Here is a 27,315-nt window from a genome sequence, read left to right as displayed (position 1 = left end):
ATGCACATTGGTGAGAATGAATTTCAGGTTCTTGAAGTAATTTCATTCTTTTTCCTTTATTGGAGAGGTGGAGTATTCGTAAATTGTGAGTTTTGTACATGGCCGCCCTTGGTTTAAAAAACTTGAGCAAATGGCATTTGCCCTACATACAGTTGAAGATGAACATCAAGCGACAGACATGCCCGAAATGCGTATTAGCTTAAAGAAAGATACATAACAAAGAGGCTGGTTGCTGTATTTATTAAAATAATATGTCAAAAGTAAGCCTCTCGGTGATGTACAGCGCCTCTCTTGCAGCCTCTGCCACTGGAGTTTGTTGAGCACCTCCATCAAGCTCACGCACCAACTAAACGATCCCGTGACGAAACGTGCCACTCTTCTTTATATATTGTCTGTCTCTTAATCCAAGCTGGAAAAGGTCCCACACTAATGTACGATACTCAAGAATCTGTCGAACAAGCGCCTTGCAAGCCATTTCTTTCGTGGATTAATTACACTAAACGATTATTCATATGAATTTCACTCCGGCTTCTGCATTTACTACTATTTGTTTAATGTGCTAGCTCCACTTAAGATTGCTACGGTTGGCTACTCCTAGACATTTTACGTTGGGTACTGTCTCCAACAGTTTGCCCTCACCAGCGTAATTGTACAGTAGTGGATTTCTTCTCCTGTGTGTGCTCAGTATGTTACATTTATTTACGTTCAGGGTCAACTGCCAGTCCCTAAAACGTACATCAACACTCTGAAGGCGTTCCTGCAGTTGGCTACCCTATTATGGGGTTGCTACCTTCCTATACAGAACCGCATCATCTGCAAATAGCCCCGCGAAGTTTTCGATGTAATCCACCAGATCACTTATGTATAAGATACTTCAAGCAGTAACGGTCCTACCACGTTTCGGAGGGTTCTCTTGAAATTACCTTTACATCTGTCAGTTTTCTTCCATTAAGAGCGATTTGTTGAGTTCTAACTGCAAGGGAGTTTTGAATCCAGTCACAAGCCTGGTCCGATACTCGGTAAGCTCGTACTTTTTTCCCACAAATGTCAGTGTGGGATTGTGTCAAATGCCTTCCTGCAGTCAAGGAACACAGTATCAGCTTGAGTCTAATTTAACGTCCGGTTTTTTCCCATAATTTTTCACTCAGAATTTTATTGTTTCCCAACTCATATTTTTCTCCAGTTTTCGCTTCTGGTTTTCTCTAGAGATAGGAATCTGAAACCTTCTCTCGGAACGTATCTCTGTTTAGAATTTAATGTTATACAGTATTCATCTCTTTCAAATCACTTCATCATTTGTTGGAGCCACTTGCACCGGGGAGATTTTTTTTCGTTTGATAGGATATGATAAAAAAGTCTGTTCCATATCCTGCTCTCATTCATCCGAAACAGATGGCCGTAAAACATCATTCTACGCTTTCTCATCGACATATTTGTCTGATTTTCTTGCACATATCTTTATAATTTCTATTCCTGTATTTCCCGTTGTGTTTTATTGTTCCCAATATTTTTCTTAGGATTTTCATTTCTTTTCCATACTTTTCCTTTGTTTCTCTTGTCTCAGCAAAATCCAGGTATTGCCCTTACAACAAACATTCATGAAAAATCATTGTTTTATTTTTTCGTCTTAAGCTTGAGATGGAGAAACCATTAAAGTTTTTATTACAACAGCTGCTATCTATGATCGCAATGCAAACAAACACATTACACATTCTGTAACTTTTCTTGAGACGAGATAAATCTCTTATTGTATGCATTTACAGTCAACTGAAGGGTTCTGTTTATCTTACTAGTCCTAAGTTTGCCACGAACCTACTATGCTGTCATAGTAGGAGGAGAGGTGATACTCCTACGTGGCGCGTCCCAGGTGACGGATAGGGAAGTCCTCACCGGTTTACTGGCGGACTTGAGTGAAATAAAATAGCTCTCGCGGACCAAACACACCCTCTGCGGTTAACAAACGGAGTTGTAAATCGGAGCTTCCTCCAACTATGGTTGACAACCTTCGACAGTCAAAAATGGAAAGGTCTTTTAGGAAAAAAATTCCACCGTCCTGCTCAAAAAGGCAGGAAAAGGCTACATCGGATTCGGTGGGTAGTCAACTAGAAGACAGCAACCAATCGGAGCGTTTGCAACCATCCAAATGCACACTAAAACACAAAAAGAAGATTAAACATGAGCAAATAAATTATATAGCAACACACAACATAAGCTCACTACTTCAGACCGGAAAACTCAAGGAGCTCACAGATGAACGAAATAAACAAAAAAATTTAATAACAGGGATCCAAGAAATGAGAAACACCACAGAGGACCCATTCGAATCACAAGGATACAGAATTTATAATGGGAAACCAGGACCGAGGGCAATGAAACAATGTCCCCAGTTTGGAACAGTGCTTTTAGTAAACATAAAAATAATAGATTCAGTAACGGATTTCCAAGCAGTATCACCAAGAATTGCGACTCTAAGCTTTAAAACAATGAATAAAACCTATACAATAATAAATGCTCATGCCCCAACAAATGAAAAAAATTGTCTATCAAAAACAAAGGAAGAGGTAGACAAATTTTGGGACCTTCTAGAACAAACTGTGAACAGAGTAAATAAAAAGAATGTAAAAATCTTATTGGGAGATTTCAATGCTCAGTTGGGAAAAGAAAGGAAATATAAAGATATAATTGGAAAATGGAGTCCACATAAATTTACAAACAAAAACGGTCAAAGACTTGTAGAACTCTGCAGAGAACACAACCTTATATCTAAATCAACATACTTTAAGAGGAAGCCAAGTAAACTTAAAACATGGAAACATCCAGACTGGAGGAAGGGCGAGTGGCAGCTAGACCATGTCTGTATGGACAAAAATTCTCATAAGGAGATCCACAATGTTAAAGTACTGAGAGGAGTAGACACAGGCTCAGACCATTATATGGTTAAAATTAAAATCAAATTCACACCGTTAAAGAAGAGGACCGGAAAAACTAATAAAAAAAAGGGAGGTTTGACCCACATCAGCTAATTAAAAATAATAAGTACCAAAAAATAACACAAAGCATCAAATTAACAGATGATCTAGAACAACTAGTGTCTAATCTTAAAAAAGAAGCAGAGAATCTAGCTCCCTTGAATCCACGAAGGAAACATGCATGGTGGACATCAGAATGTGACAAACTCCATGAAGATAGACACCAGGCATGGTTAAAGTTTCAAACACATAAAACTGAAGAAAATGCCATCAACCTAAAAAATGAAAGAAAAAAATTCACTCAAAATATTAGAAGAATCAAGAGCGGATTTCATAAAGATATTATAAAGTCTATAGAAGATAATTATCATAAAACCAACTCCAGGAACTACTACAAAATCTTTGGGAAACAACTACAACAATATGAGGCCCCTACACTAATACTGAAAGATGAAGATGGAAGAATGACACACAGTAACAAGGAAAATGCAGAAATCATGGCAAAAGCATTTTACAAACTTCTGAATTGCGAGGAACCCAAAGAACACTTACAAATCAACATAAATACCCCAATAAAAACCAAACCTAACAAACTAGACCCTCCAAGAAGTAGAAGAAATTCTTAAAGAACAAAAAAATTATAAGGCATGTGGAGAAGATCAGGTTTTTGTTGAAATGTGGAAATATGCAAGTAACACAGTCAAGACCTCCATACACATGGCTCTAACAAAAATTTGGGTAACAGAACAATTTCCCGAACATTGGACCACAGCTATCATCCACCCACTACACAAAAAGGGAGATAAGAGCAACCCAGACAATTACAGAGGCATCTCTCTCCTAGATTGCACATATAAAATTCTATCCAAGATCCTATATGAAAGAATCAAGGAGCAATTAGAACAGGAGTTAGGGGAATATCAGGGAGGTTTCAGACCATGGAGAAGCTGTGCAGAGCAGATAATTAGTGTAAAATTGATTATGGCATACTACAAGAAACGGAACAAACCTTTGGCAATAACATTTGTAGATTTTAAGAAGGCATATGACTGTCTCCACAGACCTTCAGTATTAAAAATTTTAAGAAATCTAGGACTCCATCCAAAACTAATTAAAATAATACAACTCACTCTAACCAACACCAAACCAAAAGTGAAGTTTAGAGGAGAAATTTCGGAACCATTCCTCATAAAAACAGGCTTAAGACAAGGTGACTGCCTATCACCATTACTTTTCAACTGTGCACTGGAACACATAATGAGAGAATGGTACAAGGACAATCCAAAGAGGATAAGAATTGGAAGTGCAAAAGATGATATTAGCTTAAACTGCTTGGGATTCGCTGATGATCTAGCTCTCCTAGCCAACACCGTTCACGAGGCCAGGCAACAAGTGAAATCACTACAAGAAATAGCAGAGGAAGTAGGCCTTAGAATATCATTTGAAAAAACGGAGATTATGCTAACTGATCCATCACTTGCAAACAAAATTACAATAGGAGAACAGGAAACCAAAATTGATGATAAATTTAAATATTTAGGCGAAATAATAACATACAATCTAAATGAGAAGCCATCATGGCAAAATAGAATAAAAAAACTGAACTATGCAAATTACATTACCAAAACTAAATACAACAAAAAAACCTATCTATAGATGCAAAATTAAAACACTATAAAACAGTTACACAACCAGAAATAACATATGCAGCTGAAACTATCTTCAAAACAACTAATACAGCAGGAATTGACAGAATACTAAAAATAGAAAGAAGAATAATTAGGACATGTATAAATAAACAGTATAAAATAAATGGACATTGGAGAATAGCATCAAATGAAACAGTGTATAAGAAAATAGAACCAGTCATGAGCACAATCAGGAAGAAACACATCTCTTTCTTTGGACATCTGATGAGAACTCCAGAAAACAGAATTAGTAAAAAAATAATACAAAAATTGTGGAATAGCAAGAGCGACATTAAATGGATCACAGAAATTAAGGAAGATATAAAAGAACTTCAAATTACAGTAGATGACCTAAAAAACAAGACAGAGAAAACCAGAATACTGCAAGACCCGCAAGCCAGACTACAAATGAAAATCAATAAAAGGAGTACAGGAAGAGTTGTCTCAGATGAAGAAAGAAAGAAAATATCTGAAAGAATGAAGAAATATTGGGCAGACAGAAGAGCAAAACACCTTTCATATAAGAATAGCCTCTAATAATTATATTACCTAAATATATTAAGTTATTGTCAAACCAAATTGTATCCATGTGTAACAACTTGTTTAGAACTTTGTATTTTTGACTACAGTGGTCCAATGAAGGCCATAAAATAAATAATAATAAGTCCTAAGTTTGGCAGCTTCCGCGTCTCGACTGTTCTTCTATGTTACCTAACCATCTTCCCGTTACAATTGTCACAACGTATTATCAAACATAATTTTATTTATGTAGCTTGCTCGAACAGCCAGTGGTCGTCCTCAGACTAAGGGTTCACGCTGCAAGCCGTTTTTGTTGCGTTGTCGAAACCTGTTACGGCATTGTGAAATGATCAAGTGATTGTATAGTAAGGAAATACAATAACAAAAAATAATAAGAAGTCAGACACTTGATCTCCAATAGAGTGTGTCATTATTATTTGTAATGATTTTCCCGTGTTGGTAGGCGGCACGGTTTTTCTGTATCACGATATTAATTTATCCTATACTTTCCACATAAAGCAGTGTTTAAATTGAACAAAATAAAAATGGATGTCTTAACCTGACAGAAAACACCACTGAAAAGGGGGAAACGTGCGGTAGGCTCGAACCAGAAGCATCTCTGTCAGGTTATCTGCCTATAGGAGAAGGTGTCACGTTTCGGAACAAACTCTGTTGTCTGCAGCATCGAGTTACAAGAAATTCCATCGCCTAAGATAAATATATAAACTCTGATGGCGGTACTTATATATGAAATGGTTCGTTTGTGAATGCACGTTTCACGAAGAGCAAAATGAAATTTACTCACATGTATATTACCACGACGAAATAATTAGAAAAACATTCGAGCTCATACGGATTTGTACGTGCAGCCGCTTTACCGAAGCACCACTCGAGGCTGGAAAAGGAAATGAGGGAAACGGTAGCACCACTGAACGTTACGTCGCAACGCGCCTTGTGGAGTGTAAATGTATATGATACACATAAGTACTTCGCCAATGTAAGCTAAGTACTTAATGTTTCTAAGAAAAATCCACTAGACATTGATGTGGTAAGAGTAGAGGAAAATTGACTACCATTACTCTCAGACAACGTTGATGGAAATTTTCTCCTGTGCTCTTCTTCGGGGTTTGTAAACAGTAGTACGAAATGTGTGGCTCTCTTTATCACTGAACGCTGTATTTGTCTTCATTTAAACCTGCTACAGCAAAGTTTTGTCATTGTCATTCAGTATTTATTTGTCTTTGATGAAACACCATTACTAAGAAACAGTTCCCAGTACTGCTTCTGGTTAGTCATACGAACACTCCAGTACCGATTCTGGCAGTGCGAGTTTGTTCACTGAATTTCAGCTCCCACAGCCAAATTTCACCCCGTGTAAACGCCCTAGTCCATCTGAGCCGCCATTAGATTGTCAGGTTGCTACTTATTTTTTAAATCATAATTAATGATGGCGAAGTGATTTTATGTGGATTGAAGAAAAAGAACAAGTAATGGACAGACATGGATGTTAATACTTCCATTTATTTAACCGCAAAGAAACACATTTTACCTTCGTCAGACGGAAAGAGCTATATAAACGTTGATATATTTGCTGAATGAACGAAATCGAACTGCGTGGTAACATCGTTATGTCCTGTTTAGCTAACGGATTTATAAACTACTATACACCAACTGCCCGTATTAGTGACAAAGCACCCCGTGGAGATTCAATGGCTGATGACGAAACATTTACCAGATCTGAGGCCGTGAATAGGAATGCATAGTTACTGCTTCGAAACTCTTTTAACCATTGCCTGTTTCTAAAATGTTGACTACAATGACAACCCAACAGTGAACGCTTAGCAATCTTTTCGACAATACGCATGATTTGTCTAGGTATAACAGCATGCATTAATTAGTGGTGATAAGATTTTTAAAAACTTATTCTTTTACAATCTCGAGCTTCATCCTACAAATTTACTAACACGATTAAGGAACTCGTAGTCTTTCTTTCTTAAAAAGTTACGAAGATGCTGATAATTACATTTCATAGAGTTGGCGAAATTGGAACATCCAATTTGTAGATACCATTCTTGCGAAACAAGTAACGATTATATACGTAACAGGGCTACCAAATTCAGTTTAGAACTAACAAGCAAACATGACAGACAAAATCGGTTTCCGGAAACCGGATTTTGTCTTTTGCAATTTGAGTTACTCGTAAATGTGATTAATGGGCTGTCCAAATACGAGCTAAAATTGTGTATTGACGCCCTTTCAGCATTACTCAACGAAGATCGTGTTGCATTGTAACAGATGGCGTTGCTAGCCTCTTTGTCTTGTGCATGAACTGATTCCAAAATTTGAGAAAGAGACGGCTGTTACCTCTTCTCTTATTCTTGTGAGGTCCAATGGATTTTTTGATGATATTCGAACTTCAAACATTTTTCTTACATTGCTGCAATTCCTGACAACAAATCTCTTACGATTTGATTTTTAATACCAGAGTACGAGACAAGAAGCTAAACCAGGGTATCATCAGTAGTTTTATACTCTGCAAAGTCCGTTACAGTTTGCAGTGGAAGGTACTTTTCGTGGCGCTGTCGTTTCTTCCACCCCACTTTCCTCTTCCATTACAATATGGTTCAAATGGCTCTGAGCACTATGGGACTTAACATCTGAGGTTATCAGTCCCCTAAAACTTAGAACTACTTAAACCTAACTAACCTAATGATATCACACACATCCATGCCCGAGGCAGTATTCGAACCAGCGACCGTAGCAGTCGCGCGGTTTCGGACTGAAGCGCGTAAATCCGCTCTGCCACCGCGGCCGGCTCTTCCATTAAAAAACAACAACTGTTCCGAAACACAGACCACTTTTCCAAAGGCGGATAGCCCAGGTAGAAATGGTTTTAGTTTGAGTCTATCACACGTTTTCAGTAGTGTTTGATCTGAAAGAAAATATTCTTTTTCTTTTTATATACCCACGAGCTGGGTAAGAAAATTCATTGAACAGCTACAGTCTTTCTTTAAATTCGACAAAATTGATGACGTAAATATAAGTTTATGAAAGTAGTTTGCGAATGAAAGTCAAACAAACTGTAACTGTTTGCAATAACAACAAAAATAATGATAATAATAATAAAAATAATAATAACTACAGAAATCTGTAATTATTGATACATGTTCAGTTACCCGAAAGTTCCTAAATGCAATGTAACATATACCGTACAGTTAAAAGGAAGTCATGCTTGATCAATGTCCGCGTCACTTTACATTTTTAACCAGCCATAACGTCTGAGAAAGGAAAGAAGATAATAATAATAATAATAATAATAATAGGGCGATGCTAAAATTAATTACAACAAGACATTGGGTTTTTTGAGCTATGATCGAATAAATAAATGTGCGATGTCTATTTAGTAGTGCAACCATATTTTCTGAAACTGCTCACAAGAAATTCCTACTTCCGTTAAGATACCAAAACACAAATCGCTCTCATAGTGACGTCACTTGAGTCACTTGGTGCACCGTACCTCCTGCCATATTCCGCTCTATTGCTGCACGATTTGTGGTCTGCTGCCTGGCACATGTTCAGCATTTAGATCTCTTTTCGTCGCCCTCTTCCTCTCCCAATAGCAGTTACGCGCCTGTTACAGCTCGTTGAAACTGAGTAATGTGAGTAAACGTACTGAATATTGTAAACTTGTGCTTCGTCTTTCATGTGTTTGTGTTGTGCGTATTTTGATCGGAAACGGCAAATCAACTCCGCATGACTCTGATCGCTTGCTTATGAGCGAGAAAGTCATTCAGTACTCTTGCGGGTTTTACACGCTTAACATCACTTACCTGCTCCTCCTTCTTCCTGTAAGTGATTCTATCTTGGGCGAATGTTCTTCAAAGTATGCTATTTTTTGTCTTTATGCATTCTCAACGCTTTGCAAGTTCCCCACCTGTTCAAGAGATTAGGACTTTTACCTACCTTCGCCGCTGTATAGATGGCGTTCGACTGTTACAGATACTAACGAAAAGGGCGAGTAGAGGAGAATAAAACAAGCAAATAACCATATTAAACTTAGATCTGGTAACCAATGGTTTTCCCGATAAGAGATATTGTGATTATGTACATGAACACCTTATAACAAGAGTCCCTATAGATTCAAACTGCAGATGCACTTGAGGACAAAGGCATTACTACAAGTGATCCACTAGGCCAGTGTTCATATGAAGTTTCCGCACGTCTTCTCATCGATGGTCATACTTGTTCAAAAACCCCAGGAGTGTTCCGAATGCATCCACCACCATCCAAAAAGCGTTCCCAGTCTTGATCGACACTATCAACAAGGCCGGAGTACGATAAAATTTTTAAATACCCTGCAAAAAAAGACCACTTGTTGTTACTGTTGTCGAAGATTCGTGGTATGTTATATATTCACGAACAGCCACATGGAAGTGTGTAGGTACACCATCATGCATGTATCACATAAACATTATTTCACCGTAAGGAGTATCATCCAAATAGTCTGTCATAAGAAGACAACAGGGCACGTGCGGAACTTTCCCACTTCTGTAGTTATAAAGAATGACATTATCTGGAATAACTGTAATAAGGGTAGCTATGAGAATGAAGAGAAAAATCTTTAAAAATGAATCGAACAACATGAAATAATAAAATGAATTTATGACGTATTCTTGGATATACATTTCCATGCATTGTTGCTTGTAATTTCTAAATTGCGACCTCAATATTTACATTTGCCCGTTGCTGAAGAGAAATTTAATGAGAAATAGGAATAAAAAATACAAAGAAGAAAATAAATGCGAAATGTATAAGATAGAACGCGATGTTCGCTTTTATCTGATATATCACTAACGCTACATCTCTAACTTTATTTTGAGATTTTAATTGCACCTCTTACTTTTTTATAAGCACGTTAGGCTGGGGTAGCAATAGGTAAATCACAATGAAGGAAATAATGACAAATGTGTTTGTCGTTTCGGATAGGATATTCGTTTAGAAAAGTCAACTAATACGACGGGGTAAGAGTTAATGAACTACCGCAATGATCACGGTTGTTATCTGTGACAGTGCTGTATACATAATATCCAGTTAATAAGTATTCACAAATAATAAAATGGTAATAAGATAATATAAAAAGAGATCTCTCATTCATGATTAATAAGCCGGCTTCGTCATATAGAGATATGAAGCTGGGTATCCATGATGCCCTTTTGCCTACGATAGCCAAAAATCTCTTCTACGTTAAAATTTTTCACAAATAGTACGTTTTAGCGCAAAATCGATATGCAATATCAGCAACTGGTTAAGAAAACCTTTCTAATAATAGCCTACCTCCATCAAATCTTTACGATTGGTACGTGTCGAGAAAAAGGGATGTTGATTTGAGAAATAATACGTATGATCATGTACTCGGTCTTAATATGTGGTATCGGAGAAATTATTGATTCCGAACGTATGTTTATTGGAACTGCTTGCTTTTTTTCTTATCTTTTACTCTCCCTTTCGTTTGTGTCTATGTCAAACAGCCGGTATATCATCCGCAGTGCATTGTTCAAGACTACACAAGGACAAATACGTTATTTTAATACACAAACTACTTGTTTGACTTTTTTTATTTCCTTCTTCTTAAATAATACTTCAAGACGAGTCACAAGTGGGGAATATCAAGAACGAGCTCACAGGCGTCCATAAAACGTCTGAATAGCTTCATTCCAAGCGCTGAGCTGCATGGATAATACACAGTTTCTGATTATTTCAACACTGTACTGGGTTTTGAAGATTTTATGAGAGCGCAACGGAGTGGACATTTTATGAGACTACAGAATGCACTTCCCCGTTTGGTTCAAATCATGTTACTCTGACCCTGCTGTTTTAATGGGTATTTCGCCGAAGACAGGTTCCATGAGATTTGAATTTTAAGAAAGTAACAGAAAGAATTGAAACACTTTACAAAATTTTACCGTAAAAATGAACAAAAATTGGAACAAAGTAGAAATGTTCTAAGAATGCTATTTTAATAGCTCAGACTGAACTATGCTGATACCAAGTGCGTTATTTCAGCTCGACTTTCGCCTTGGAGAAGTTGAAAATAATAGCTTACCTTATGATAATTAATTGTAACTGAAACTCACGAAATTCCACTCCATTTCAAGTTTAGACATTGTTTGTGCTAATAAACGTGTAAAAGACGGTGAAAGTAAACATCATATCTAGGGAAGACAGACCAATGATGGCCACCAACGCGGAGGTGTTCACAGGCGAGAGGTCAAACATTACCGAAAAAAAACTTGTCTGCAGTTCCGTTGAAGTAAGTATCCTGGTTTTCGCTAGAACTAACAAGTAAATTACGTGATGTTTACACCAGGAGGACTAGGCGAGGGGTTGGACACCATTCTAGCCGGATGTGAATCATATGTTTTAATCGCTGAATCACAAAACGGCATGCAAAGTATTGGTCGATAACATAAGGTGAGAAGAGCAAAACCAGATTGTCAACTTATAAGGTGCAATACCATTTCTTCAGTGGGAAGTATAACGGGATTAGTAACACCCAAAGACAGTGTGGTAGACCACACTGCATCCTTAAAGACGAGTGTCTGGGTGCACGCAGCAAAGCTCTGAATTGTTGTTGTGGCACCTGTGTTGAAAACAGAATTATCAAATTTCCTTTCTCCTTGTTTAAGGTTTATCTCCACGCATACAGGCTGCATGTCTGGCCCCGTCTGGGTTAAATCATTTTTCCAAGTTTTGTTGACGTTAAGTTTCTCCATATGCATCACAGTTTCCTCAAAACTTTTCTCTTCAAGAGTACTGTGTAAGTAAATTGTTATTATGAGATAAAATTAAGTGTGGCTACGTTGCAGAGGGAAACACGGAGGTCGTGCATATGTCAGTATTCGTCACACTGGTGAATCGTAGGTAGTTCTGCTTGGCGGCTCTGTCTCTAAAGACGTTTAACGTCTCATCCATGATATCAAGTGATATTATATTGAAGGGTCTGCGGATAGCGTGAAGATAAAAGTAATAACCATTCAATGTCTTTTCTTCATCTGCTTCATTGTGTTAATGTCGTTTGACGCGACTGCATAGAGTATCATGAAGAATATCCGGAAACAGGAAACAGAGAAAAGCTAAATTGCACTTTCTCTTTTGGTTATGTGGCAATTTCTCTTTCTGTTATAGTCTTAGTATACTACAGCTCTTCCTCTTCAGAGGAAGGTATTTTAACACGAGATTTCGTGTAGGCGATTGCAAGGTTTTGTGGCCATTGCCACCTTAAAAAAAAATTTCAAGTATGTAACTGCGCCGTCATTGAAAATTTTTTGATCGTTATTGGAAGTGGCTTTATCAGGGTGTGTAAACGCACCAATCATAAAAATGCTTTGTAAAACAACAACATGAGAACGCGGTAGCACGCCCGAGAAAGTATTTTGAAAGTAACATCTCCATTATAAAATGATTTATAGCGTCTAGTACCTTGAACTCAAATTACAATCTAGCTTGTGTTGAAAATGACCTCTTAACCCGTATATTATTCGCCAGAACAGTGTTTGTGTGATTATGACCACAAACGCGATGATACTTGAATCGGTTTTGTACTAACATGTTAAATTAAAAAAAAAAAAATGTTCTCGATGGTACAGACTATTCGAACACAGCTTCTGCATTTAGAAAGTACAATGCATGTTATAAAGATGAAGATTATGTTACAAATTGCATATAACTGCTTCAATTATATTCAGTCTATTAAACGGTGAAATAAATCAGGCAGTAAGCTTCCATCTGTGCTAGAACACACATGGTGTGCAGTGATACGCTCATTGTTGTTCACCCTCAGTAATGATTGGTGTTCTCAAATTTAAACATATCAAACCTTCTGCCTTTCTGCACGAGACGACACAGCGAAACAATGACACACACGGATCCGAATTCATCTCTCATATAAGGGACATATAAGCACTTCCTTTAGTCTGCTGGTGTACTCTGTTTGTGTTCCATATTAGCAAACACACTGATACAAGTTGGCCGTCGAAGTTAGCTGTTACTGCTCCGTCATACGCGGCTTATTCCTCTCGGGTAGCTCTGTATATTTCGCTCTGTCAGTAAAATTGTTTCCGTAGCGTCATGTTGATAAGCGGACGTGGGACAGGTGGGTTTTTCTGCTTGTTTTGCTAGCAGACTACTCCCAACTTTGCTGGAGACCTCAATGAACCGATTGTGACTGGGAACACGGTTTTTATACAAACAAGGGCTCAACTCGTAGTGCGTAAACTTTTCTGGTAGCAGAGGTATATATTTGCACGCCAGCGTTAAACAATATTTCCTTATTCAACATCCTTAAAATTGGCGGTGTACTTACTACTGTTTGCGTTTTCAACGCAGCATTATTTTCATACACGCCTCGATATCGTTTGAAACGGATTTTCGTATATATAAATACAGAGAACTTGTCGAATGGTAGGAACACTACGAAAACGTGAAATAGCATTTCGTAATTTTTACGGCGTACATTATGATTAATAAGGCATAATCATAATATGTGTAGTCTCTTAATTGTAACTTATCATTTCCTGAGTGTTATAACTTCACGACAAATGGAAGCTCGTCATGTGGACGTTTGCAAGTACCTATTTCGATGGTATATGAGAATGGTGGTGGCAAGTTGAGAGGTGTGTACAACAACATTCCAAAGAAAGCAATTTTTTTCATCAGCACAAAAGCACGCATTTGAAACAAAATCTAATCTAGAGAGGCACCATCAGTTAGCCTGACAATTTTATTATGCCCATGTATAAAAATTCCAACACGTAATCACTAAAAAAATACAAGGCAGCACCACTTATATGGATGATAAAGAATTTATAAAAATTTAACTCTCTCAATAGTTAAGTGGAAAGAACAGATTTTAAAGAATTACCCTTGAGATCTTGCAGCTTATAACATCATCTACATTCCTTTGAAAACAGCATCAAAGACTTACACATACCGATTCAAATTCAGGCTGGCCACTACATAAAACCAAATCCAACAGCCATGTAGTAGGCCGTACAAGATAGCACAGAACTCCTCCTATCATGGGGTAAAGACTAGGATGCGTTTGGTCAATCACAGTTACCAAAAACCAAGTTCACCAAACGTCCATAGCCAAGCGCTCCTTGGCACACAACAAGTTTGTAGCGTCCCAAAAAGCCTAATAGATCAAGCCATGCTTCAAAACCATATACCACATGGAAAATCCGTTGATGGATCGAACTCGTCATTGGGTTGAGACGCGTAGCGAACTGTTCCGCACAGTGCAAGTTGACCACCTGATGTATGCCTCTTGGCCTCTCGACAGGGACCGAGTACGCTTGGGAAAACTGCACTGTTAGAGCGAGCCATGGAGCCCCCTCTCAGCAGTTGCAGCCTATGTCAGTACTTTGGTAGTGCACTCAGGACATGCTGCAGCCATTGGGTGGGTGTTCAAAGCAACTTGCAGATGTGAAGGAGTTGAACCGTCACAGCCACAGCATGTTTCATTCCCAGCCAGTGTCATAGCTGATCCAATGATGTCAAGATCGTAGTAGTAGGGTAAAGAGATAACTGACACATTTTTCTTTGTATGGATTGCATACATTCAGGGAAAAACTTGGTTGATTTATGACCTTAATCCATTGTTATGCTAATTGATTTATGAGCCATGGGGGTTGATTTATGACCCCCAGGGATAATCTGTCCTTCTTAGAAACCCCCCGTGTCTCCCATGCCCCATTCCCCCTCCCCTTCCCCATCTCGAACTTGCCAGGAAAAAGACTTGGTCTGTGCTGAGCTGCTGGAGAGGAAGGACTTAAGATAGTTTATTTTCTTTATTTTGGGGGCAACCATTTTGGAAATTGGCGGGAAATCCACCAGCCCTCCCATCCCCTCCCCCACCTCCACACCCAGAAAAAATTGGTGGGTAAAAGACGAAATTCAAATCAATGTCAATAATATGTTGGTGCATGTTCTTTATTTAGTCAGTTTGCAGGAGACAGAGCTCCCCCCACATGGGTTGTGATCACATCTGCACCCACTACCCCCACTTCCCACAATGTAATAACTGTAAGCATGAAAAAATGGAATGAAGTGCACTAGCAGATCTACCATTTGGGGTCCCCCATGCATGTCTCTGTTGTCCGGGCACCACAACAGAGGTCAAAAACCACTCAATTTTTTAATTACACATCACATGACTATATATAATTCACCATGGACAAGACGTCAGCCTCCTTTGTTCTTGCGACCCCAATCAAAGCACCGGGTGGTGGCGTTCTGTTTATTCGGAAGTTCAAGACTTGCTTCCTGTCTTTGTCCTTCACAAGTGGCTGTTTCCTGTCATCCTGATTGTGTATGAATCAACAACCTCAAACACACAGATGGAGGTTTTCACCTCTCCTCATAATACTGTGTTTCTATTGCCTAAGTTTGGGGCAAAGGGAGAGCTGACACAATTTTGATATCAAAAATAGAGGGATATAGTTTATCAAATTAATTGTTTAGCAATTTTAGGAGTCAAATAGATTGCTTAAAACAGTCGCCACCACCTCACGATGATCCTTCTTGTTCTAATACATTTTATGGGTACAAAATACTTATCAAATTACATCTATAATTAAGATTAAGAATTTGTAAAGAACAGAAAGCTTTGTTGTCAAAACTGGGTTTCTGTTAACGATATAAATGTAACATTCTGGGGGAAATATTGCGAATTTTAGTGCAAATACAGTACTTCAGCATATTGTGAAGTATAAATTACCATTCTTAATATTTCATGCACTTAACAAAATTGTAATTAGAAGGATCTGCCATTATAATGATAACACTAGTCAAAATATGACGGTCGAAATTAAAGTTTGTCACTTTTAAAATTAGCGGAACAACATTGTTCATATACAAAATCATTTGATATCCTATGAAAGTAATACTGAACAATTTGCAAATAAAATTTAAAAAATAATAATCTGAGAATAGTGTTTCCTGTTGTTTACTACCGTAAGCTACTTAGCTGCCAGCAATGTTGAGCTACAGGTAGTCTTGATTCACTTGCTAATGTGAGTCTCTACAGTGAAGTGAAAATCTGTTTTATTCAGTATTAATGTAGATTGCAAAGTATGAATCGAGAAAGTTATTGGCCTACTTCAGAAGCAAAACATGCTGGACATGTCCGAAAGAACAGACACAGCATGGAGTCCGCAGCTGTGCTACATTTTCATATAATTTGAAGGGGGATGGGGCTGGGAGAAAGAAAAGGAAATGGAAGGAATTCATGATGTCAGTTGCATCAAGAGTTTATGCCGAGTTAACAGAGACGAGGGAAAATGTGTGCCAGACCAGTATTCGAACCTGGGATTTCCTGCTTAATAGGCAGTTGCAGTAACCACTATGCAGATTACCTTGGTCCGCCCCTGGCCGACCCACATCCTCACCAAGCGCCACCTGTCCACAATCCCTATCTATGTCCCCCTTGCTCACTATTTTGAGATTCCCACAGCAGGTCGAAAGTGACTGTGCATTCCCACGAATGTGGTGGATTCAAAGTCCTTCGAGGCGATTCAGTTAAATGAATGCATGGTGTCTGTTCTTTCGAACATGTCCAGTACATTCCTGAAAATAAAACCTGAGTAAAATCATCAACTGATGTTACCACAAAGGGATTGAATTATATTTGGGTATTAAAAAGTACAGTCGTCTGCATAATAGGTGAACCTGAATTTTCGTAATTTAGTCTGCAAACACGGGTTTTGCGAGGTCTTTTCCTGAAACGATGATTGATTTTTTTTTTTCCTCATGAATTCGTCTCTTGTACCAACTTGTTGATTTCAGAGTAGTACTTGCACCATACAACCTCAGTTATTTGTTGGATGTATTCTAATTTCTACTTCCCCTACCATTTTCACCCTCAGCTATCTCATTTAGTAACATGGATGTTATTCACTGGTGTCTTAACACTGGTCCTGTCTTGTCCCTTCTTGTTGTCAGTTCTTTCCATATGTTCCTTTCCCCACCAGTTCTTCAGAGACCTTCCTCATTCCTTACCTTATCGGTCCAACAAATTTTTAACACTCTTCTATGGCACTACATCTCAAACGCTTCTTTCTTCTTTTTTGGATTTCCCATGGTCCACGATTCACTACTAAACAACGCTGTGCTCCAAAGGTACATTTTCAGACATTTATTCATCAGATTGAGGTAGTTGTCTGATACTAGTAGTCTTCTCTTGGACAGGAATGCTCTCTCTGATTGTGGTAGTTTGCTTTTTACATCCTTTTTGCCTCTACCATCACATGTTATTTTGCTAACAAGATAGCAGAGTTCTTTCACTTCTCGGTTGACAATTTCGATGTCAAGTTTATCGCTAATCTCATTTCTGCTACTGACTATTACGCTAGTCTTTCTTTGGCTTGCTCTAAATCCATGTTCTGTACTCACTAGACTAATCACTCTATTAAATAGGTCCTGTAATTCCCCTTCGAATTAACTGAGGATATCAACATCATATGCAATTCTTATCAGTGATATCGTCTCAACCTGAACATTAATAATTAATAACCTTTTTCCTGTGGTTTTGCCCACAGATGTGACTGGCACATATATTGAGCATATATCTGTTATAATTCCCTTAGCTCACTGTGTAGTTATTTATTGGATACATGCATGAGGAGCAGACATTCATTTATTCTATATCTAATATGAAATGGCAAAAATAATACATAACTTTGTTGCTGTAGTTACAGCATCAGTCATAAACAGAAGCTTTGAATGTCTAAAGATATACAGATACTGCAAATTTACAAATCAGTCAGTCAATACAATAACTATTCACAGATGATGAGCCCTGGTCACTGTGAAAGTCTGTAAACATTATTCAACTGGCAAACACACAAAATGGGCTTAGTGGATGAATGTTCGAACTTAAGCACGCCTGTCACTAGATTTCCTGAAAAGTGATGTTTCATCTCATTGCCGGGACGTAATCGTTTTTGGCAATTGTAGGGAATGCGGCAAAGTAACTGGTATTGCCCCTGACATACAGTTTACAGGATAGTGAACAATACCAGAATATCCTCCTCTCCCTCTCTGTGCCTGTCTTCCTCCTTCCGTTTGTCCACATCCTCCACCTTTATCTATTTATCTCTTCCTCCTTACTCAATCGATCTCTTCATCTCCCCCTGACCATCCCTTTATCCATTTCTTCCACCTCTTCTTTTGACGATATTTTCTTCCCCCTAACTCTGATCGTATACCATATTGTCCCCCTCTAACTTTCCATCTCTGCCTCCCATCTTCTTTTTCTACCTGCACAGTATCCCTGTACACCTTCCACCTACCTCATGCATCTCCCCCTTCCCCAAAATACCCTCTCTTTGTCCATTTTCTTCTCTTCTTCACTCTGTCCATCTCCTCCTCTACCTATCTCAACCTGCTCCCAGCCATGCTCGTTGACACTTGTTGCCTCTGGAATACGGTTCAAACACGTCTGCCATGTAGAGCAGGTTACACATCGAGGGGTGAAAAAAATTTATTTGCCCCTGACAACAGGCCGACATTCAAAGCAGGTCGATAAAACAGGACCTGCTATGCAGGGTTGCCTACACGTCAATGCCTTAAAACTTTTTGTTGCCAGTGACGTGTAGGCTGCATTGCAAAGCAGGTTGATTTGGCAGGCCAAAACTGTGCACACACAACATGTTTGTAATGCAGGGCAGTCTACACACTTTGGGCTGGGAAAACACGTTTTTGTTTGTATCTTGGAGCTTGGAGGTTATAAGCCCCACAATGATAACACTAGTCATGCCCACTGTTTGTGTTTCAATCTTGGTTAAACTGATCCAGAGGGGAGTTGGCCGGTGTGGCCGAGCGGTTCTAGGCACTTCAGTCTGGAATCGCGCGATCGCTATGGTCGCATGTTCGAATCGTACCTCAGGCATGGATGTGTGTGATGTCCTTAGATTAGTTAGGTTTAAGTATTTCTAAGTTCCAGGAGACTGATGACCTCAGCTGTTAAGTCCGATAGTGCTCAGAGCCATTTTGATCCAGGGGTTTGAGAGAAGATCCCAGACCAATACACATACACTCTACTTTATATATGTACATATAACAGTAGAATATATATTGATAAACTGAATTTTAGAGATGTAACCAAGATACAATGGACTGTTATGAAGATACGTGCGTTGGATAGACATTTAGGATGATGAAAGAAGCAGCAGCTAGATTTATGTGCATCAAGCAGACAGAAAAATGCAGACATGTTTTCTACGCTTTGTATGTTTAGCCACGGTATAACTGCAGTGTACACCAACGACTGAAGTTCAGGAAAATGCCGCAGGAAGGAAAAGGGGTGCGCGCGTGGCCGGTCGCTCTCGTCGTGCAGAGCACCTGTTCCCAGGCTGTGCCGTAAATACGCAGGCAGCGGCACACTTAGTTTACGCCAGCTGAGCGGAGTAAGCGCAGGCGGCTCTGCTGAGAGCGCGTCTGTGGCCGCGTTTGCTTGTCCCGCACCGCTGGTGCCGTGTACGTTGCAGTGTCTGGACACGTACCTCACTCACTAACTTATGGTAACAGGGCTACGCTCGTTCGTATCTGTTCGTAGCTCTCACAAGGCCGTTGAAATATCCAAGCGTCAACAAGGACTCCACCGCCGAAATAATGGAGGTTGTTCACAGACATTTTGGTATAATTTGCACGTGGTCTTCGTTGGCTCGTTACAGAGGAACTGCATTTCATTTGATTTTTCAGCCCCTTTTACTTTTGTATCTCCCCTGCACTGAAAATATTGCATAATAATGCAGATGTCTACGATATGCACTGTGTGTCTTGTTTGAAAATAAACTTGTTGCATTCACTCACAGTATCTGATGTGCACAACAGTAATGGCGAATGCACCCTTCGCTCTCAAACTTATATTCAGTACTTGTTTGTTCTGCTTCGGGTTTGTTTTTCTGACAGTGTTAGATGTACCTTAACAGTGATACAGAACAGCATGGATAGCTTGGTTAATGGAGGGTAGATACAGGCTGTTTCAAAAATAAGCGGTATGTTTGAAACGGCAATAAAAACTAAACGAGCAGCGATAGAAATACACCGTTTGTTGCAATATGCTTGGGACAACAGTACATTTTCAGGCGGACAAACTTTCGAAATTACAGTAGTTACAATTTTCAACAACAGATGGCGCTGCAAGTGATGTGAAAGATATAGACGACAACGCAGTCTGTGGGTGGGCCATTCTGTACGTTGTCTTTCTGCTGTAAGCGTGTGCTGTTCACAACGTGCAAATGTGCTGTAGACAACATGGTTTATTCCTTAGAACAGAGAATTTTTCTGTTGTTGGAATTCCACCGCCTAGAACACAGTGTTGTTGCAACAAGACGAAGTTTTCAACGGAGGTTTAATGTAACCAAAGGACCGAAAAGCGATACAATAAAGGATCTGTTTGAAAAATTTCAACGGACTGGGAACGTGACGGATGAACGTGCTGGAAAGGTAGGGCGACCGCGTACGGCAACCACAGAGGGCAACGCGCAGCTAGTGCAGCAGGTGATCCAACAGCGGCCTTGGGTTTCCGTTCGCCGTGTTGCAGCTGCGGTCCAAATGACGCCAACGTCCACGCATCGTCTCATGCGCCAGAGTTTACACCTCTATCCATACAAAATTCAAACGCGGCAACCCCTCAGCGCCGCTACCATTGCTGCACGAGAGACATTCGCTAATGATATAGTGCACAGGATTGATGACGGAGATATGCATGTGGGCAGCATTTGGTTTACTGACGAAGCTTATTTTTACCTGGACGGCTTCGTCAATAAACAGAACTGGCGCATATGGGGAACCGAAAAGCCCCGTGTTGCAGTCCCATCGTCCCTGCATCCTCAAAAAGTACTGGTCTGGGCCGCCATTTCTTCCAAAGGAATCATTGGCCCATTTTTCAGATCCGAAACGATTACTGCATCACCCTATCTGGACATTCTTCGTGAATTTGTGGCGGTACAAACTGCCTTAGACGACACTGCGAACACCTCGTGGTTTATGCAAGATGGTGCCCGGCCACATCGCACGGCCGACGTCTTTAATTTCCTGAATGAATATTTCGATGATCGTGTGATTGCTTTGGGCTATCCGAAACACAGGAGGCGGCGTGGATTGGCCTCCCTATTCGCCAGACATGAACCCCTGTGACTTGTTTCTGTGGGGACACTTGAAAGACCAGGTGTACCGCCAGAATCCAGAAACAATTGAACAGCTGAAGCAGTACATCTCATCTGCATGTGAAGCCATTCCGCCAGACACGTTGTCATAGGTTTCGGATAATTTCATTCAGAGGCTACGCCATATTATTGCTACGCATGGTGGATATGTGGAAAATATCGTACTATAGAGTTTCCCAGACCGCAGCGCCATCTGTTGTTGAAAACTGTAACTACTGTAATTTCGAAAGTTTGTCTGACTGAAAATGTACTGTTGTCCCAAGTATATTGCAACAAACGGTGTATTTCTATCGCTGCTCGTTTAGTTTTTATTGCCGTTTCAAATATACCTGTCATTTTTGAAACACCTTGTATCTAACAAGGGAACCTCCCCATCGCACCCCTCTCAGATTTAGTTATAAGTTGGCACAGTGGATAGGCCTTGAAAAATTGAACACAGTTCAATCGAGAAAACAGGAAGAAGTTGTGTGGAACTATGAAAAAAATAAGCAAAATATACAAACTGAGTAGTCCATGTGCAAGATAGGCAACACAAGGACAGCTTGAGTTCAGGAGCGTCGTGGTCTCGGGGTTAGCGTGGTCAGCTGTAGTACGGAAGGTTCTTGGTTCAAGCCTTCCCTGAAGTGAAAATTTTAATTTTTTATTTTCAGATAATTATGTGACGCACATGCCGTCACCAGTGTCGTATAGAATATATCAGACGTGTTTTCCTGTGGAGGAATCGGTTGACTTATGACCTTGCTATCAAATGTTATCGGTTCCCATTGGAGAGGCACGTCCTTTCGTCTACTAATCGCACGGTTTTGTAGTGCCGTCGCAAACACAGACACTAAACTCATTACAGTGAACAGAGACGTCAATGAACGAACGGACAGATCATAACTTTGCGAAAAAGAAGATGCACATTTTTCACTCGGGGGAAGACTTGAACCTAGGACCTCTCGTTCCGCAGCTGCTCACGCTAACCACGGGACCACGGCGCTCCTTAGTCTACGTTCACCATGAAGTTGCTTATCTTGCGCATGGACTACTCAGTTTGTATATTTTGCTTATTTTTTTCGTAGTTCCACACAACTTCTTCCTGTTTTCTCGATTGATCTGTGTTCAGTTTTTCAAGGCCTATCCACTGTACCAACTTATAGCTAAATCTGAGGGGGGTGCGATGGCGAGGTTCCCTTGTAAGTACTTTTGCTTTTGCGTGTGTCGATTGTCGCATCCCATTCGGTGTGACGAGTGAACATTACAGATTACGGTCTATGGAGACTTGGACATGGTGTAGATTCCCTGGGGGAAACATGGAACTGTTAGTGCCCTACCACACAACATTTCTCCCACAGTGGTTGGCGTCATTGCCTCTCCACAAGAGCTGAACGTCTACACCTCATACATTATGTCAGCACAGAAAATGCTTCGCCTATTGTGCGCGTATGTAGCCATATACAGGGCGAGTCACTAACTATTGCCACCAAGAATAACTCCGAAAGTTTGATAGGAGCTGAAAAGTTCTTGGGACAAAAGTTGCATGCGAGAAGGGGGGCCATAATATGACGTTGTTTTTTTGTTGCCATGTGGGGTCGCGTCAGAGATATGAAGGTCAACTTTTTTTTTAGGTGGGATGCTATAGTTTGCTACTTATTTTCTTATAGCGGCTATCGAAACGAATCCAATTACGTGTAACAGTAAGGTCTTTGAAGGTCAACGAAGGTCACAAAGATGACATGAATGTCCATTCGCTGAAGTTGTACGAAGTGATGACCATTGGTATCAATGCAGTGCTGCAATCTTCTTATCATAGACTGAGTGGTATTCCTTATCACTGCGGCAATTATCGGAGCACATGATCTGACAATTCTCTCTCGCATATCTTCAGGTGTAGTAGGAACGTCTTTACAAACAACGTCTTTTACGAATCCCTACAAGAAAAAGTCCAGAAGCGTCAAGTCTGGCGAACGACCCGGCCACGAAACATCTCCTCCAATCAAACGCTTTGGGAACTGTCTCTGCAACTCATTTCTGGCCATCAGCGAAAAATGTACCGGACGCCTTTCGTGTTGTTACCACATTCCGTTCCGTGTTCCTAAAGGTATTTCTTCCAATAACAGACCTAATGTTTCTTGCAGGAATGTGGTGTACTTCCTACCATTAAGATTTTCTTCGATGAAATAGCGGCCTATAATTCTGTCCTCCAGAATCCCACACGATACATTCACGGTTCTTGGCGTGCAAATTGCCGCAGCCAACATGATGTTCAGTTGCCCAATAACACACATCATGCAAATTAACATTTCCATGATTCGTGAATTTAGCCTCGTCAGTAAATAAAATCAAATTAATAAATGTGTCATCCCTCTGAATCTGAAGTTGAGCCCATCGGCAGATTTCAATGCGACGCATACAATCCGTACCAAGTAATTCGTGGTGGAGACTGATATAATTAGGATGATATTTATGGCGATGCAGAACACGAACACCACTATTCTGCCAGAGTCCCTAACGATTGGACGGGAACTAACACAAGGATCTCGAACCACAGTGGCAATAGTACCAGTTTCCCTTTCCTCGTTAGTAACTTTCCTTTGCCGGATATATTTCCGATGCGTGAAAGATCCAGTTGTTCTCTTTTTATCATACACATATTTAAACGTACGACATGTAGGGGATTTTCATTGTCATTCCCCGTAAATGAGAATCATGTCGATTTGTTCTTCGAAGGAATACATCATTCACATTCGCTTGATTCGACGATACTAGTCTTACTGTTCCTGTTAGTGTTGTATTGCGAAACCGTCGAAAGGTGTTTACATTTTAATGGAACGTTCGATGGATACGCCGTATTCGGCGTATATTTACTATTTGCACGATATACGAGAGAGTATTGGCAGACCACGTGCTCCGATATGTTCCGAAGTGATGAGCAATAGCACTCAGTCCATGATAAGAAGATTGCAGCACTGCACTGATGCCAATGGTCATTGCTTCGAACACCTTCTGTAAATGGACGACCGGCCGGAGTGGCCGAGAGGTTCTAGGCGCTACAGTCTGGAACTGCGCAGCCGCTACGGTCGCAGGTTCGAATCCTGCCTCGGGCATGGATGTGTGTGATGTAGTATTAAATATATCCTCTTATTGCTGCAGCATATATACACCTAATTCTAAAAATGGTTTAAATGGCTCGGAGCACTATGGGACTTAACATCTGAGGTCATCAGTCCCCCGCCGGCCGCGGTGATCTAGCGGTTCTAGGCGCCCAGTCCGGAACCGCGCGACTGCTACGGTCGCAGATTCGAATCCTGCCTCGGGCATGGATGTGTGTGATGTCCTTAGGTTAGTTAGGTTTAAGTAGTTCTAAGTTCTAGGGGACTGATGACCTCAGAAGGTAAGTCCCATAGTGCTCAGAGCCATTTGAACCATTTTTTGTAAATGGACGTTCATGCCACCTTTTTGACCTTCGCTAACCTTCAAAGACCTTACCGTTACATATCATTGGATTCGCCTCGATAGCCGCTAACAGAAAATAAGTACCAAGCTATAGCATCTCATTGACAAAAAACAAAGTTGACCTTCCTATCTCTGACGCGACCCCCGTAGCAACAAAAAAACAACGTCATATTATGGCCCTCGCTGTCCCACGCAACTTTTGTCCCACAAACTTTTCAGCTACTATCATACTTTCGGAGTTATCCAGGTGGCAATAGTTAGTGACCCACCCGGTGTTACTTCGTCCACGCATATAGTATGTCGCTAAATAATCACCATCTGGGCAACTGAGTTTACAGCGTCCTTGGAACGTACGAAGAAAGGAATGGAAGTGTTTTAATCTGAAAATACCTAATGTATTTCTTGATCATCCTGAGGAAAAGGGTACGTTAAGTTCAGAATTATTTGTGTTGCGAATTATCGAGACTATCGAAATTTCTTAGTCTTGACTGGATTAAATTATTAAGTATGTTATTTTTACAGAACTCCTCGCCGTCACACCCAGTAACTTTTTATGCATTAGTTTCCTGAAGTGTGTATCAGTTTTCAGAAAATACTGGTCATTTAAAGTTTAATATTGGGTTTCCATTACGGTTTTCATATAAATACCCAAAAGTTTTTGGGTCTGTTTTCGTTTTACTGGTGGTTTATGCATTAACAACGTTCTGTACCACTCAATGTCAGTTTGCAGTGTTTAAGTGTTTGAAAAATACAGTAGTACGATATTCATAACATTATCTCCAATACTGGTAGAATATGTCAAATAAATCGTTGTCTAGAGTGCAACCCACTCTCATCTTCCGTCTTCCAGTCATTATGGCTCTGAGCTCTATGGGACAACGTCTGAGTTCATCAGTCCCCTAAATCTAGAACTACTTAAACCTGACTAACGTAAGGACATCACACACAACCATGCCCGAGGCGGAATTCGAATCTGCGACCGCAGCAGCAGCGCAGTTCCAGACTGAAGCGCCTAGAACCACTCGGTCACAGCGGCCGGCCAGAGATTATGAAAATAATATCTGTAATACATTCATTAAGTAACTTTTAATTAACAAACTTGTCTTAAGTTTCACTTCTGGTAAATATTCATTAAGGGAGAATAAAAACGCAAGTCGCTCTCAAGAAACAGTGATTCATGTGAAAACATGTGCTTTCCACCATCCGGCCGTGTTTAGATGTGCCAGTGTATTGGGAGTAGCCTGACTACTGAAGCAATCAAAATTTTCCTTACATGCACAATTTTCGTAAATGACAAGCAGTTAGTTGTTTCAATTATACACGTTGTATCCTTCTGCGAAGTCCAAATTCATTCATAGAATATCGTTGCATAGCAAGGCTGATCACGTAGAAATAAAGTTACTTATGCTCCCATAAAAAAAAACAGCGGTCGCAGCTACACACGACGGCATGAGGGGAACTGTAGACGGTAACCTTGCCGGTTATAAAGTCATCTGTAATCCACGGCATGAGTCGTGTGACTCACTTCGATCAAAGAAAGTATAAATCCGACGCTAGAGACGTAAAAATCCGATTTTTCAATGATACTGAAAAACATGTGATTACACTACACTCTGATCCTATGCAAGTGATTACATATGCCACTGTGAAGTGGCACTGTTAGTATATTAAGCTTGTCTCCAGAGATGACAATATACTGAACTTATCGATTCACCTAGAAGATCCATAGACACAAAATGGTAAGGAAACCTGAAGTCTAGAACAACTACCGCAGCTGTCTGCGGAATACTTTTTGTATTGGTTCTTGCATTTTCTGATGTTCATTTTTTAAGCTGGAGATTCAGATCTACCCAATTTTAAGACTTAATAACAATAAATATTTTCCTTGTGAATGTACTTGGCACGGAAGCGGAAGACGTAGTGAGTTTCTGTATGGGACTTACATGCTTGACGTAAACACATGTTGGAAGGCGTTTTTGTTTACACAGTGTGAGGCGCTCCAGCCTCCATGTTCTAAATCCGTGAATCGGTGACTTATATCCAACCTGTTCTCCTTGCTTCAAGGAAAGACAGTTCTGTAGCTTGCAATTACCACTACTAAAATCTCACCTTCAATGAAGACACTATTCACGTTATTCAACGAATTAACGTTGCACATGCAGTCTTAATACCGTTTTACCTTCGAAATTTTTCTGCTCAACCGCATTCTAGATGAATTTGTACGAATCCTACACAGTCTGTTTATACCTTCCTTTTTACTGGTGATATTATGTATCTCTCCATTATTTATTTTATTTGTAAGGGTTTCGTCAAATCATGAGAACTTTGTTCTACAGGTGCAAGATAATCATGGAGGAAACAGAACATAATCGTAAATGAAGGTTGTTCAATTCTTTTAATGAAAAATCTGATGTAGCAGGAAGTAATTAAAGCACATATTGTAAATTAGAAGGAATCGATTGTCACAGGCAA

This window comes from Schistocerca piceifrons, chromosome 4, assembly GCF_021461385.2.
Source record: "Schistocerca piceifrons isolate TAMUIC-IGC-003096 chromosome 4, iqSchPice1.1, whole genome shotgun sequence".
NCBI lineage: Eukaryota > Metazoa > Arthropoda > Insecta > Orthoptera > Acrididae > Schistocerca > Schistocerca piceifrons.
The sequence above is the reverse complement of the archived record's forward strand: the minus strand, read 5'-3'. Positions refer to the sequence as shown.